Source organism: Mustela lutreola, chromosome 3, assembly GCF_030435805.1.
Source record: "Mustela lutreola isolate mMusLut2 chromosome 3, mMusLut2.pri, whole genome shotgun sequence".
Taxonomy (NCBI): Eukaryota; Metazoa; Chordata; class Mammalia; order Carnivora; family Mustelidae; genus Mustela; species Mustela lutreola.
Genome location: NC_081292.1, coordinates 25033775 through 25050468, shown reverse-complemented (window position 1 = coordinate 25050468; position 16694 = coordinate 25033775). Strand labels below are relative to the sequence as shown.

General features: G+C 35.9%; 1 long non-coding RNA gene across 1 annotated transcript in view; it reads right to left on the bottom strand.

Moving 5' to 3' along the window:
• LOC131828015 (uncharacterized) overlaps positions 1-11942 on the bottom strand; it is a 28074-nt gene extending 16132 nt beyond the window's left edge. Inside the window, exons 1-2 of the long non-coding RNA XR_009352186.1 lie at positions 11818-11942; positions 7309-7428 (exon numbers count right to left, since the gene is read on the bottom strand). This is a non-coding gene — a long non-coding RNA (uncharacterized LOC131828015). The remainder of the gene's footprint in view (positions 1-7308; positions 7429-11817) is intronic.
• Positions 11943-16694: the final 4752 nt, after the last annotated feature.

Below are 16694 nucleotides of genomic sequence, written 5' to 3'. Positions count from 1 at the left end.
ACAGTTGGCAGTTTAACCAACAGTTGGTAGTTTAACCAACAGTGCCACCCAGGCACCTCTGGCAGTTTCTTAAATAGTTAAATATTCACCTACATACAACCCAGCTTTCCACAGCTAGCTAACTACCCAAAGGAAAGTAAATTTCAATACAAAGACTCATATATAAGTGTATATATTTTATTCTAATACCCCAAATCTGGAAACAACTTAAATGCCCATAGGCGAGTAGGTAAAGTATAATATAGCCATATATTATTTAGCAATAAAAGGGAAGCAACTGCTGATACATGCAACTACATAAATTAAATAAAACAAAAGTATGGATGATTTTTCAAAATCCTATACTGAGGGAAAGCAACTAGGTAATGAAGATTATGTACTGAGTTTATATATATATTTTTTAAAGATTTTATTTATTTATTTGACAGAGAGAGATCACAAGTAGGCAGAGAGGCAGGCAGAGAGAGAGGAAGGGAAGCAGGCTCCCTGCCGAGCAGAGAGCCCGATGCGGGGCTCGATCCCAGGACCCTGAGATCATGACCTGAACCGAAGGCAGCGGCTTAACCCACTGAGCCACCCAGGCGCCCCTGAGTTTATATTTCTAAAATACTCAATTTAATCTATAAACACAGAAAAAAGATCAATGGTTGTCAGTGGATGGTGTGGAGAGGAAAATTGGTGACAAAATGGTGCTAGAGATCTTCAGGGATTGAGGAAATATTCTTTATCTTGGTGTGGTGCAGGTTTGTCAAAACTTTTTTAAGTTTGTCAGAACTCATGATGTACTCAAAATGTGTGCAATTTTTTGTATAACAATTTTACCACAAGAAAATGTGTGTTATTTTATAGTGCTTCCAAATACTCACTTATCCCAATTTAAGTTTTCTGCAGCTAAAGAAATATGGAAGTTATAGGCTTCTTGTTTAAATCTCTTCCTCTCCACACTGAATTCAATTGTGTGTGTGTGTATTATGTATGTATGTATTATTTCTTAATTTTTGATTGTTTCAAGCCTTATTTAAATTCTAGTTAGTTAGAGATGCTTGAGTGGCTCTGTCAGTTAAGTGTCTCCCTTGGGCTCAGGTCATAATCCCAGGGTTCTGGGATTGAATCCTGCATCAGGCTCCTTGCTCAGCAGGAAGCCTGCTTCTCCCTTTGCCTCCTGCTCCCTCTGTTTGTGCTTTGTCTCTCACACATACACACATAAAAATAAATAAATAAAATCTTTTAAAAAACCAATTCTAGGGGCGCCTGGGTGGCTCAGTGGGTTGAAGCCTCTGTTTTGGCTCAGGTCATGATCCCAGGGTCCTGGAATCGAGCCTGCATCAGGCTCTCTGCTCGTCGGGGAGCCTGCTTCCCCCTCTCTCTCTGCCTGCTTCTCTGCCTTCTTGTGACCTCTGTCTGTCAAATAAATAAATAAAATCTTAAAAAAAAACAAAAACAAATTCTAGTTACTTAACATATAATGTAATATTGTTTTCAGGTGAAAAATCTAGTGATTCATCACTTACATATAATATATAATACTCAGTGCACATCACAACAAATACCCTCCTAATTCCCATCACCCATTTAGCCCATCTCCCACCTGTCTCCCCTCTATCAACAATAGTTTGTTCTCTATAGTTAAGAGTCTCTTATGGTTTGCCCTCTTCTTTTTTTTTTTTTTCTTCCCCTATGGTCATCGGTTTTCCTTCTGAAATTCCACATGTGAGTGATATCATATGGTATTTTTCTTTCTCTTTTTTTCTTAGTATCACTCTAGCTCCATCTATGTCATTGCAGATGGTAAGATTTCATTCTTTTTCATAGCTGAGTAGTATTCCTCTGTGTGTGTGTGTGTGTGTGTGTGTGTGTGTGTGTGTGTATTTTATCATTTCTTCTTATCCATTCATCAGTCTATGGACATTTGAGCTCTTTCTATAATTTGGCTGTTGTTGATAATGCTGCTATACACATTAGGGTGCATGTGCCCTTTCAAATCAGTACTTTTATATACTTTAGTACTTAATATCTAGTAGTGCAATTTAAACAAGCAAATAATACCAAGATATTCCTATAGTTATTACATTGAATATAACCCAAAACAGCCTTAACCAGGATGTTTTAAAAATGAAGCAAGTAAAAAAACTTCTTATTTAAATGTTTCATTATTAACCAATATTATTCAATGTATTAAATTTTTAAAAATACTCCAAAAAGTAGACTTTATCCAATTATTCTGTTTAAAATCATCCAACAAAAACAAACGGGAGAACATATTTTCCTATTTCTTTTTAGTCTTTAGCCTTTTAAAGACTCGTTATGTCCAAAAAGAGAAAAGGTCACCTTTAAGGCATCAAAATAATTGAAGATTATTGTCACAACCTAAATCCTTATATTCCACATGATACTGAAGCAAGCCTAAGGCAAAACTAAAAAGAAAATTATGTAAAGGCTATTAGGGATAAGAAAACCTGTGTGTACTGGGTAGAAATAATACTTGATATGAATGAATGAATGAACAGCAATCACACTTACTTAAATAATCCAAACAATACAGTCAAAGACATTTAAGGATACCTTAACACATTGCTTGACAAGTTATAATTATTAATTTTCCTCCCATTTTTAGATCTCTGTTAGACCTATAAATGTTGGAATCTGTAGAAAGTAGGCCACAGAATCTTTTTTCTTTCCACTACAGTCTTTTTCACTTTAAAAAGCACCAATATGGTAACAACTCCATTGACTTCCTATAATTCTAGACGTATGTATTCTGGTTCATAGTCAGTATTTCCACTAGGATGTCTTAAATTCAGCCTAAAATCAACACTGCTGTTCCAAATTTTTAATTATTCTTTTAAAATAATTTTCTTGTGCTGCCTAATGTTTTCAACGTTGGTAAATGTGTAAGAAAACAATGAGGACATAGCTTCAGTGATCCTATGGTCTTCTTTTAAATTTGAAAATTCCCGGTGGTTTTAGATATTTTGATTTTATAGTTCTCCTTGGTTATGATGAGAAAACAATGCATGGGTTGGCAGCTACATTTGTCTGAAATCTTCTTTCAATCTTTTTAATGTGGCACAACACTTATTATTTAATCTTTCTTAATAACCCCAATACTATGCACCTTGGGTTTCCAAATCCATGCTGTTGTTTTTTCCTGGATTTACTGAGGTATAACTGAGAAATAATATATATGGAATAAAGATAAATAAATAGATGAAATAATTACCATATGTATGGTGAATAATTATCATATGTGCATATATAGTGAAATAATTACCAAAATCAAGCTAATTAACCTATCCTGCATCTTATATTGTTAGCTTTTTAAAACAAAAATACTTAATCTACTCTCAGCAAATTTCAAGCATACAATACAATATTAATTATAATTCACTGCGCTATGCACTAGATCTCCAGAATTTATTCATCTTATAACTAGATGTTTATGTCTGTTTTTTCCAGTTTTGATGAGAAATAATTCACATATGTGATTGTATAAGGCATACAGCATGATTGATTTACATATATTGTGAAATGATTCCCACAATAGGTTCAGCTAATATCTATCTTTTTATATAGACACAATAAAAAGGTAAGAAGACAATAAAGAAAAAAAACTGTTCTCCTTGTGATAAGAACTCAGGATATATTCTCTTAATGGCTTTCTATGTATCATAGCATGTTAGCTATAGTCATCATGCTGTACATTTCATCCTAGTGCTTATTTATCTTCTAACTGGAAGCTGGTACATTTTGACCACTTTACTCCAGTTCTTCCTCCTTCTACCCCATTCCTTTGGGAATCACAAGTCTGATCTCTTTTTCCATGACTTTATTCTTTTTTTTTTTTTTTTTAAGTTTCTACAAACAACTGATCTCATAGAGTATTTGTCTTTCTCTGTCTGACTTATTTCACTTAGCATACTTTCAATGTCCATTCATTTTATTGCAAATGGTAGGATTTCCCATTTTTATAGTTGAATAATATTTCATTCCATATATATACCACACTTCTTTTAGTTTTCTTTTAAGTTTTTTAAGTTTTAAGTTTTTAAAGTTTCTTTTTAGTTCTTTTAAGTTTTTAATTTCAGTTCCAGTATTGTTAATATACAGTTATATTATTTTCAAGTGTATGATATAGTGATTTGGCAGTTCTGTACATTACCTGTGGCTCATCATGATAAGCTTACTAATCCCATCACCTATTTTACCATCTATCTCCCCACCTTCCCTCTGGTAACCATCATAGTTAAGAGTCTGTTTCTTGATTTATCTGTTCCTTTGTTCATTTGTTTTGTTTTTTAAATTCCACATATAAGTGAAATTATATGGTATTGGTCTTTCTCTGACTGACTTATTTTGCTAAGCAGAATACTCTCTACCTCCATCCTTATTTTTGCAAATGGCAAAATTTTATTCTTTTTATGGCTGAATAATATTCCATTGTGTGTATATGTGTGTGTGTGTATGCCACATCTTCTTTATCTATTTATGTATCGATGGACAGAGGCTGCTTCCATAATTTGGCTATTATAAATAATGCTATAATAAACATAGGGGTGCCTGAATATTTTTGAATTAGTGTTTTTGTGTTTTGGGGTAAATACCCAGTACTGCAATTCCTGGATTGTAGGATAGTTATTATTTTTAACTTTTTGAGGATACTTCATGCTGTTTTCCAGATTGGCTGTACCAATTTGTATTCCCACCAATAGTGAGTGCATGGGTGTTTCTTCTTCTCCATATCCTCACCAACACTTGTTGTTTCTGGAGTTTTTGATTTTAGCCATTCTGACTGGTGTGGGGTGATACCTCATTGTAGATTTGATTTGTATTTCCCTGATAATGAGTGATGTTGAACATCTTCTCATGTGTGTGTTGGCCATTTGTTGTATGCCTTCTTTGGTGAAATGTCTGTTCATGTCTTCTGCCCATTTTTTAATTGGATATTTTGTTTTGGGGGTGTTGAGTTTTGTAAATTCTTTTTAAATTTTGGATACTAACCCTTTATCTGATATGTCATTTGCAAGTAACTTCTCCCATTCAGTAGGTTGCCTTTTAGTATTGTTGATTGTTTCCTTTGTTCTCCAGGAACTTTTTATTTTGATATAATCCCATAGTTTATTTTTCTTTTTGTTTCCCTTCATTTGAAAATATATCTAGAAAAATGTTGCTGTGACCAGTATCAAAGACATTATAGCCTGTGCTCTCTTCTAGGATTTTTTAATTTTTTAAATTTTAAAAATTTATGTATTTATTCTTTCTTTGGAGAGAGCGAGAAAGTGAAAGAGAGAGCAAGTGAGCCTGATAGCAAGTATGAGCAGGGAGCCGGGGGAAGGGCATAGGAAGAAGCCAACTCCCCACTGCACAAGGAGCCTGGCATGATCCAAAGAGTATGAGATGCTTACCAGAGCCAAAGGCAGACACTTCACCTACTGAGCCACCCAGGCATCCCTCTTTTAGGATTTTTATGTTTTTTTCTCACATTTAGGTTTTTTTTTTTTTTAAAGATTTTATTTATTTATTTGTCAGAGAGAGAGTGAGCGAGAGCGAGCACAGGCAGACAGAGTGGAAGGCAGAGTCAGAGGGAGAAGCAGGCATTTGCTTTAGGTGTCATTTCTTGCGAATATTCATGTCATGTACGTTTGTTGCTATGTTTGCTTCTAGGAGTTTCATGGTTTAAAGTCTTACCTTTAAATCTTTAAAGATTCCTAGCAGTTGAACCCCACAGATTCCCCTACAGTCTGTGTGATACTATATCAAAGTAGGGGATCCTATAAAATGATCCCCAGTACTTCTGGGTTCTCTTTCCCCACTGGAGGAAACAGTGGTTCAGGGGAGATCTCTCCATTTGGTGCTGTGCTAATCTGGGAAAGGGACAGTGCAGTCAATGGATAGCCACCTTCTTTACTCTTCTAATGAAGTCTGTCTTGGTCGCTGTGGTGCAGAGAAGTACTTCAGCCTCATACCTGTATTCTAGGATTCTCTCATGGTGTCTTATTCTTGAATAGATATTAGCATTATTCTTGTGAGGGGAAGAAGAGTCAGGAACATGTTGTCATCTTGTTGATGTCATTCTCCTGTTGTTTTTTATTGAAATCTGTTATTCCTGTCTCTTCAAAGAAATTTTGTAATGTTTGTAATGTTTCACATGATGCAGTCCACAGTATTAGCTCCTGTTGAATATAAATATTATTACCTACTTACTGTTCCTTTTGTAGAGGGATTCAGACCTAGTAGCATCCGTTCCTATAGTAAGATCAAACACTGGGTTTAGTTCATTCTCAATAACCCCTGTCCATAAGGTGCTGGAACAGTCAGTTACCTTTGCTACAATAGTCTATCCTTCATTTATGTTTTGAAGGAAATGGTATCCCAGATATGAATATTTACAATTTTCTTTGTTTTCCTTATTTTTATTTGGCTTAAATAAGAAACCAAGGCCAGGGGTGCCTGGGTGGCTCAGTGGGTTAAATCCTCTGCCTTTGGCTCAGGTCATGATCCCGGGGTCCTGGGATCAATCCCCACATCGGGCTTTCTGCTCAGTAGGGAGCCTGCTTCCCTTCCTTTCTCTCTCTGCCTGCCTCTCTGCCTACTTGTGATTTCTGTCTGTCACATAAATACATAAAATCTTTAAAAAAAAAAAAAAGAAAAGAAACCAAGGCCATAAATATAGAGCAAATAGCATAAAAAACTATTAATATGAAAAAAGTACTGGGATCAAACTTATGTGCCTTTTGCTTTTATTTTTTCAACAAATCAAAGTAAGGATGCATTTTACTCCTATTTCAAACATTTTCCTAATTATATGATTATATTCCTAATCATCTAAACTCAGTATTTTTCTTCTTTGTTCTTAAGTGTCATTATTTTATATAGTATCATTGTTCACATTGAATGTTAATGTCTTAACTTTTAATATAATTGTCTCTGTAAAAATATTTCAGTCTTTAATTTTTCCCTTCTCTTTGTTATTTGATCAACTGTCATTTAGGAAATCTTTTTATTCTTAATTTTGTTTTACTATTCTTTGTGCTTTTCTAAATATTTTACTTCTCAACAATTTAAACAATATTTTCCCTCACATTTTTAAATTTCTTTTACAAATACCTCTTTCTACTTTCTTTTTCTTTTAGAGATGTATTTTTTTCATCCTAACTTTACCCTCAGGATTTAACAAAGTCTCTTATTTTACTACCTTCTAAATGGGGTTTTGTTTTATTTTTTAAAATCTTTTGTCAAAGTTATGATTGACTAGGCTATTTACATAAAGATATTTACATAAGTTTCATAGCTACCAGAAAAATTACTTACTGCATCCCTCTCTTCCAAGGACATCTGAATCTTCTTTTTTGAGACACCCTTGGGAAAAGAATTTGCTGTTCAGTGGTGGCTCCATGGATTCTGATGAAGGGGCATTGTTATGCAGTTTGCCTAAAAAACAGAATTGCATTCATTGTGTCAGCTGGATTTGTGATTATATTCTCACTTTTGAAGACAATGGTACTTGGGGACTTTATAGTAAAGGACATAGCAGAATACCTTATCTGTCATCTTGTTCACAGGAGGAGAAATATGTCATTTACTATCATTTTCTATCTCTAAAATTATTGCTTTTTATAAAAGTTTATGACCAAATCACTTTGCTATTGACAACGTATTACTAGAATCTTTTTTTACAAGTGGAAAGAGGAGGAAGAACTAAAGTAAAAAAGAGAAGAACCTCAAATTATTTTGAACAGTAAAAATGTTTAATGGAAACATCAGGGAGCTCATAGAATTGAGATGCATGAATTTAGTGATGCCAGCTGTCATGTGTCAGTACCAGCTCTCTGTTCCCTAGGGCAGAATAAGCAGAATAAGCAGAATTTCTTCTGCAAAATAATGCAGACCAAGAGTTTGTCCAGGAATAACACTAGCATATCTGGACATTCTCTTAAAATTTAGTAGAGGATTTTTTGGTGGACTTTTAGTAATAACAATTCTACGTTTCTTCCCTACACTTTTCTCTTTTTTTTCTTTTTACAATTTTTTGACATACTCATTGCTCATTGGTTTTAACCACAAATAAGTTTGTTGAATAAAGTTTTTATATTGCTCCTGCAATAGGTTTTTTATTGAGCTGTAAGTGACACATTAGTTTCAGGTGTACAATATTCAGTGTTTGTATATAGTGCAGAATGATCACCACAATAAGTATAGTTCACACCCATCACAGTACATAGTCTTTTTTTTTTTTTTTTTTTTTTGGTGACAAGAACTTTCAAGATAAAATCTCTTAGGTAATAAAAAAGACAAAATCTTTTAACAACTTTGAAATATGCAATAAATACCGTATTATTAACTGTAGGCCAAATATTACATTTCCCAAACTTATTTATTTTAAACCAGAAGTTTCTATATTTTGATCACCATTATCCCCTCATTCCACTCTGGCAACCACCAGTCTGTTCTCTTTATCTGTGAGTTCAGTTTTTTGTCGGTTGGTCGTTTTTAGATTCCATGTATAAGCGAGATTATATGATATTTGTCTTCTCTAACTTTGCTTAGAGTTCTTAATGTCAATCCATACAGTCTGGCTATTATTTCCTTTGTTTTTTCTATGTTTCATGATATAACTATCTGAGGGTCTCCTTTGAAATTGTAATCTTAATACATACTGCCTATATGGTCTAACCAAATTTATTAATTTCCCTTAGTCTCTTCATCTATAAAATACAATAAATGTACTTTATTCATAGCTTTATTTTCAAGGATTAAATAAATTAATAAATTTAGGTAATTTGGCATTGTTTCTGGCATTTAGTCGGTGCTCAATAAAAGTTGTATGCAGTGGCTACCATTTAACCTTACCTTTGTGCATGAATATTATGCCCATATATGGAATTTTTTCCTAGGTGTATTTATTCAGAGAGGAATTATTACATAAGTATATACTAAATTTTTGCAGTTTCTGTATAATTGCCCACCCTCAAGGAGATACATACATATGTGTGTATATTATATTACTTATTATATATATATATATATATATATATATATGTGAATATATATCACATTAAGAGTAAGGGTCTGTTCTTAATTTTCTACACTCATGACACTACTTGATATTACTAACCTTTAAAGTTGTGACTGGTCAAATAGTGAAAATTTAGTATCTCAGAGCCAGTTGTGATTACATTGTTGTTATAAAACACAACATACCATGAATGAATGCAGTATCCAGGAGGAAGCATAGTGCTCAGGAATCCTTGTAAGGTACTGATGAAGTTCCAGAACATAGGTGAGGTTTGGTGGGCTGAGGTCTGGAGCCGATGACCAAGAAAGAATTCTTGAGACATCTTTTGTGCGAAACAGTGGTTTATTAAAGCACGGTGACAGGACCCGTGGGCAGAAGGAGCTGCTGCCCCAGGTTGTGAGGAATGGCAGGTTATGTACCCTGTGGTTGGGGGAAGGTGAGGGAAAAGGGGGGTTTCAATGGAGCTTTCATATGCTAAAGAGGGCCTAAGAGGAGCCAGGACACCAGAGGTCTTGCTGCTTGATCAATGTTGTCTTTTGGCAAGCCAGTCACATTTCTGCTATCAAGTGTCTTTGTTAGTGAGATTTGGGTTTAGAAGAAATTTAACTTTATTTAGGGCTTAAGGAACTGATTTATTTGCCTCTGGAAATTGTGCTATTGTTAAGATAGCTTCTTTGTTGTAAATCTCTAGGACATTGGTAAACCAGGGGAGACTCCTGTCTTGCAGGATTGTGATCTCTATTTGCTTTTCCTTTAGGACAGCCAGGGATGGCTAAGGAATGCCACACATATTACTGAGGGGAGCGGGTGGGGAGGGGGTGCAAGGTGCCAGCCTTTGCTTTGTCCTCAGCCAGCCTCCTGCTCCCTCATCAGGTACATTCAGCTTAAAATGAGAGAATGGAACGGAAAGCTGCTAATAACCAGTAACCAGGTACATTTCTTTGTTTTGGGGGAGAGAAATATGCCTATAATTCAGTCTATTTATTCCCTCCATGAGTCTCTAGTCCCCAGTGAGCCATAGTAAGGTTAAGGAGAGAGAGAGAGAGAGAGAAAGACCTCACTGTCTTATAGTGGGGGTGCTAAAGCATTCTAGTATTGTAGAGAACACCAGGATCTTTGGGAAAAATTTCAGAACAAATAGACATGTGACAATGCTATGAAGACAACTAATCCCTTAAATCAAAGGATCTAAACCCAAAAGAATTTCTAGAAATTAAAATGTTGATTTCTACTTGTGAATGCTGGCAAACAGTAGGAAATGGTATGTAGGAGTCTCCCTTCCAAATAAAGCACTAGACTGACCCATCACAACGAGAACAGAGAGCTCCTGACCTTAGGGAGCAAAAAATACTTCCTTAGATTCTGATTCCATTTGGGGACAGCCTGTCGTATTAGAAAAGTTCCCCTCCTAAATTGCAGGGATGTCTGAAGGATTAATGTTTGCTGGCTCTGGGCCAAACTTCTGGGAAGTTTGCCAGCAGCTGAAGCTCTGTGGGTGATACAAAAACCAGACTGGTTATGAAAGAACTGACGGGGATAAAATTGTCAGGACTGGGCAAACTGGGATAATGACCGGAAAACTAAAACAATTCTCAGGGAAGAAACATCTGGAAGATAAAGGAGGAGGGGGAAATATCATTAGGAAGACAGTGTGTGAGGAAGGCCTTTGTTAGGGGACCATTATCCTTTAGAGCTCTGGGCAATTCATTCTCACCCTCAGAGCACATAGCCTCTGAGTTCTCAAACATGCAGTGAAGGGGGATTGCTTATCTTGTCTCAAAATTGCTTAAAACAAAACAGAACACAACACAACACACACACACACACACACAAGCACACACACACCATCACTATTCCTTTGGCCACCCTCCCATCAGGCTTCTCTGAGTCTGCTAAGATAAGAGAATAAGGACAACCGTACCTCCCCAGGCAGTTGCTTGCTCAATGGAGAGGGGACCCTTCACATTCCCAAGTCAAGAGTACACCAGAGCCCTAGAAACTGAATTTTGGCTCACGTGATAGAACTGCTGTTCCTTCAGCAACTGCCAAATAAAGCCAGCACAGTTCAGCTTGCTCACTAACACTGGCTGATGGCTTTTATAGTGATGGATGGACCAAATCAGAGTTTGTTGCAAGTTGGAATGCTGATGGGAAAGATGTATCTAGACCACAAACATAGCTTTTAACAGGAACTCCAGACTTCCAGGAGGGGGGGAGAGTGTAGAAATGGGAAGCAGCAATGAACTTCCTCCCTTTTCCTACTTCAACATCAGCAGATATATAGACATCTACCCCAGATGAAACAATTTCTGAGACTCTGGAAAGATAATAGTAATGTAACAGACTGTTTCACTGTTTGGGGAAATGACCAATCACAACTGACTAGACATAAACATAACACACTCCAAAAAGCACATGAATATTTGAGGTCAGGTAGAATGACAACCCTTCTTTTTATATGTATCCCAGATGTATGTGATGAGTTCCTGGATCAAGGGGTTGAACTACAATGAGCAGAATTGTGTGAGGGGACTTCCAGAGGACTTGGAAAATTTGGTGTGTGGGTAGTGGTCTAACATGGCTTCAAAATTTGAGAAAAGTATTCAAAAGTTCTGTTTTATGTGAGATGGACAACAGTCCATATTTGTCACAGAGCTGCATTCATTCTCCTGATTTCACTTACAGTTTAGTCTACAGGGATGTTAACACTGACATTTCATAGGACATTATGCTGGGGTGTTATACTAGTTGAACCTGGCAAACAGAATAACGAGTTACTTTGAATGCCTTAGTAAGATGTATACCTGCCCAAGATGTATCCATGCTTGTAAAGGTTTTCAGGGGCCTGAAATACTTGTGAATTCTTTATGTATCCAGTGGTATGGTCATGCTGAGACATCATCTTAAAGTCAAGGCCAGTTGGTTGTATCTTTCATGTACTACTATCAAGAGAACCACTTAGATTGTTCCAAGGAACAACTCTGCAAACCTCCATGGGTTTGGGAAGAGTGTCTAAAAAGCCCAGGAGGAGATTGTGGGAGGTAGGATTCTAATTCTAATTCTAATTCTAATAATTCAAATTCTAATTCTAATTCAGTGGCCCTCACCCTGTAACACTAATGATTATATATATTAAAAGGTATTTTAGTGAATAGTACAGTCCCAGATCACTTTATTTTAAGATAAGGAGATTATCTTTGATGAGCCTGATCCAATGAGGTGAGTCCCAAAAGGAATGGAGGTCTTCTGGGGAGAGATATTCACAATGTGAGAGGATTTGACATCAGTGAGATTCCATATAAATGGCTTTGAAGATGGAGCATACCAAGTAGCAAAGAATGCAGACCAGCCCTAGGAGCTGAGAGTAGCCATGGCTGATAGTCATGGAGGAATAAAGACCTCAGTACTCTAACAGCAAAGATTTGGATTTTGCCAGTAATCTAAATGAGCTTGGAAGCAGATGCTTCCCTATGTTCTCCAGTCAAAAACTCTGTCTGGCTGACACCTTTATTTTCGCTATAGATACTTCACATAAAACCCAGCCAGCCTGGACTTAAGACCTACAGAACTATAGATAATAAATGTGTGTTTCTTTACTGCTGAATTTGTGGTAATGCATTATAGCATCAAACCAAGAGAGAAAAGTGCGCATCTCTAGGATTCTGGGGGTAAGTTATGCCTTTTGCTGCAGAACATGACTTGCTGTTTGGACAGATATCCCAGCAAGTGAGTGAGTCATAGAGTGGACTAAAGAGTTCACTCTGGGCTATCAATGACTGTAATCAAATCTACCATTCCTGATGTGGGTATTATCTGACCTAGTAAATTTCAGGTTCAGAAGGTACAAAGCAATTTCTTTAGGATGGAAATTGTGCGGTGTAATTTGGGCCCTGGTAAGATGAATGGTCACACATGTGTTGCCTATCTGTGTTACGTTGAAGCCTTTGCTTTAACTCACATCTATGGATTAGGGTGGAGTTTTTTTCAACCAAATAATGGTGGATGAATAAGCTGGTTTACTGGTTTATCAGCTTGATATGTTGGTATAAACTAAAAAAAGGGGTTGGGATTGTACTCCAGGTCTCTTGTGGTGTGGCCTTAAAGAATGCATCAGGAAATTCTCTCAGAGGACATAACTGTGAGCATTAAATATTTAGCTATTTATATTTTATGTGAAAAACAGCCCAATATATTACTAAACACCTATTTCCAGGCAGTGGGAAAATAGGCTGGATGGTTATTTAGGGGTCTGGCAGAAATAAAATTAAAATTTCAAGAGACAGTGAGTGGATATTTTAGAGTGTCACAATGTATTAGGTATTTGTGTGTCTTACAGTAATTCACACCAGAGGGTATTCACCAAAAAGGAGCTCCTTGACATTGTTATAGATAGATTGATTCATCCTATTGTTGTCAGTCAGTCTCTTCTCAACTATCGTGGTATTTGCACAAATGGTTTATAAGTGGAGTGGCTAAGGTAGCAGGTACATTAGCATCCATTAGCTCCTTCTCATCAAGGCTCATCATGTTACTATCTTTTCTGAGTGTCGGACCTGTCAAAAACAGAGACCAATATCCAGCCTTTAATATACTACTCTTCTTCAAAAAGAACCAGACACATAATGGGACATTGATTATATTGAATCATGTCTACCTCTGAAAGGACAATGACTATTCCTCATTGGTCTTGATAGTAAGGTTTGCAGTTTCTCTTCTGGAACAACCTCTTACAAGATATCCCAGTTGTCAACCCAGACCCAAGGACCCATTTTATGATAAGAAAAATGCATAATCATGGGCACGTAACTGCGTGATCCACTTGTCCTGCCCTGTACTGTGATCTGGGAGTACAATGGAATGTTGGAATGGCCTATTAAAGATCAGTGTGTCAGTGTCAAAAAAAAAACATTCTGCAAGAGATGAAATATGCATCAAGAGCTCATACTTACAGTAGTCACTGTTGTTTTCTGAGGCTTAGAACACTAGTCCAGGAACCAGTGGTAGAACTATAATTAGCCAAATATACTATTACACTCTGCAACTCACTTGCTAGATTTTCACTTTTTGTCCTCTAGTTTTTAGGCTTGGAAAGATTAAAAGTCTTGATCTGGAGTAGGGTAGAAGGGGGTTTCTACCAGGGCATCCAGAAAGGCTTTCTTTGCACCGGATGTTATAACTCCCACTGTGGTGGTTCAGCAGACAGCAAGAGGAGTTAATTTATGTTGCAGATCGCTAGAATTTTAGCAACCCAATAAGCAGGAAAGGAAAATCTTGATAATCTAAGAGATTCATTAGGACAACTCTTGTTGATCTGAGCCCAGTGATAGCTATATGTAAAATTGCAACCACTGTAACCTCACAAGTGCAGTGATCAAAGGCTCTTATTCTTCAGGGATCAAGATCTGGGTCCTTTCACCCAAAGAAAATGACAACAGCTGAAGGACGTATTCAGGATAAAAATGAACTAGAGTGTATGGTAAAAGAGGAAGATGATGAGTATCAGTTAAGGCCTAGGGACCAGGTATAATTCTGGGTATTTCAGCTTATTCAATTAATAATCTTTTATTAAATGTTTTGCGGTATATTGATCTTAATGTAGGGCATAAGAGGTCTTAGGTGGTACAAGCAGAGGGAGTGTCTATCAGACAACTTCTGTGTTTCTCTCACAAAGACCGTAGGCTTGCTTCCGCATGACAGCACATTGCTGTGGATCTACAATCCATCGCTTGCTTTCGGAATGATCTTTATCTATCTCAGCTGCATTGGATGACTATTAAGGCCTACTCCTCTGAGCTGATGCACTTGTACATATATAACTGTGAGACAGTTGACATTTCCTGAGTAAGCAAACACTACCCTCTCTCATGTCTCAGGCTGATATGCATTTTATAGGGTCCCTCATGGACTTCCTAGTGGGACTGAATTCCAGTGGCCTCTAAAAGGAATATCCCAGTAATGTTCCTGAAGACAACTGCCCCTCTTTGTTTCGATGTTTCTACTCCTTCCATTTTGGTTCTTTAGTATCACTTGTCAAAATAACACCTGCCTAAGAATCCTTGTCCCAAACCTTCCTTTATTGGGGGAACCCAAACAAGAACAGTAGGGTTCCTGAAATATCTTGGTTATAAATTACCCAATTAATAAGTCTTTTGCCATCAGACACAGGGAATTTATAGTCTTTCCAATATGTCTTTGTAGTTAAAATGTATCTTATAATATAGCATGTAAGAAAAGTCATCTGAATTAAATACTTGACATCTTCCTTTCTGTGGATGCCAGACTATTAGAAGCAGAACATAAAGGTAGAACTTAACTGCTTTATCTGGACTTTCTCAAGAGAAAATATGAAAAGAAGCACCACAGTGATTCCAATAGCTACTCTATTAATAGGCTACCTCTGACTTTGGGGGAAAAAAAAGAAAAGGAACATTTTAGGATGTTAAAGTCTGTGAGATTTGTATAAACTTTGATTATGTCATACTTTAAGAATATGCACAGCTATCACAATGATACATCTTCCAGTGACTTTAAATGGATGTTTTAATGCCTCAGAATAAATGGCAACCAATATATTTCTAGGTTTGTAAAATAGTTTGGTGGTGTTCTATCAATATATTTGCAGACATAACTGAAGAATAAGAATTAAGGCATCATAAACATCTTAGAGGAAACTAGGTGTTATCTCATTATTAACCTTAAAGCAACTGAAATACCTTGATATCAATGTATGATGACCATTTAGAATCTTTTAAAAATGAAACCCATCAAAGTTTTAAGGTGAAGGTAGTAACTCATACTGCTTTTTCCTATAGTACAGTTTCATGTGAATTTTATCTAGAAATGTATACCAATTATTTCCTTATCTAGGGATTTTACTTAATTTTCTATTTTATCTGACACCTGGGACATTTGTTAAAATGAATAGGAATATTTATATCATTACAATTCAACCTCAGTACCACAGCATGTTTTTAATATGCATAAATCTGTGTTAATATTTTGGTATAATGTCCCATTAGACATTTGAATAGAAGTCAACTTTAGTTGTAGTCAATTGATATTCAATGAAACATAATTTTAATGGAAACTGCTATAAGCATATTTCATCCCCAGAAAGTTAATTAATATCTTAGAAGCCTTGCTACTAACTTACATTGATCATACAAAGGATATGGGTAGCATTTAAAATGAAAATAAAGTGAAATACAATCACAGTTACTTCATATTTTCATTTCATTTCATTTCATATTTTCATTTCATTTTCTTTAATGGTTAAATTAATACATAATTTGGGGTGCTTTATAAAATTTATAAGATGAATAGTTAAGAGGAATTAACTTTAATACTTCATTTTATTTTATTTCAAAAATAATACATTGTGTCTGTTTGATCACATATTCAAACATAATAAATACTCCAGTTCTTAAATATGGACTACATAATAAAAACTCTATATATTCATATTTATGCACTATAAAGCAAGTGCTCAATAACCTATGAATAAATTATGATTCAATACTTCTTTGATTATGCATATAAAAACTTGGTATTCTGGCATACTTTCCAAGAGTCATGCAAAGGACAGTTTTTCTTGCAAAACTGTATGTAGTGGTGTCGGGTGGGGTCATTGAAAGGATGTAACCTCTGGCTGACCCTTAAGCTGGACCCAGAAATTGGAGGC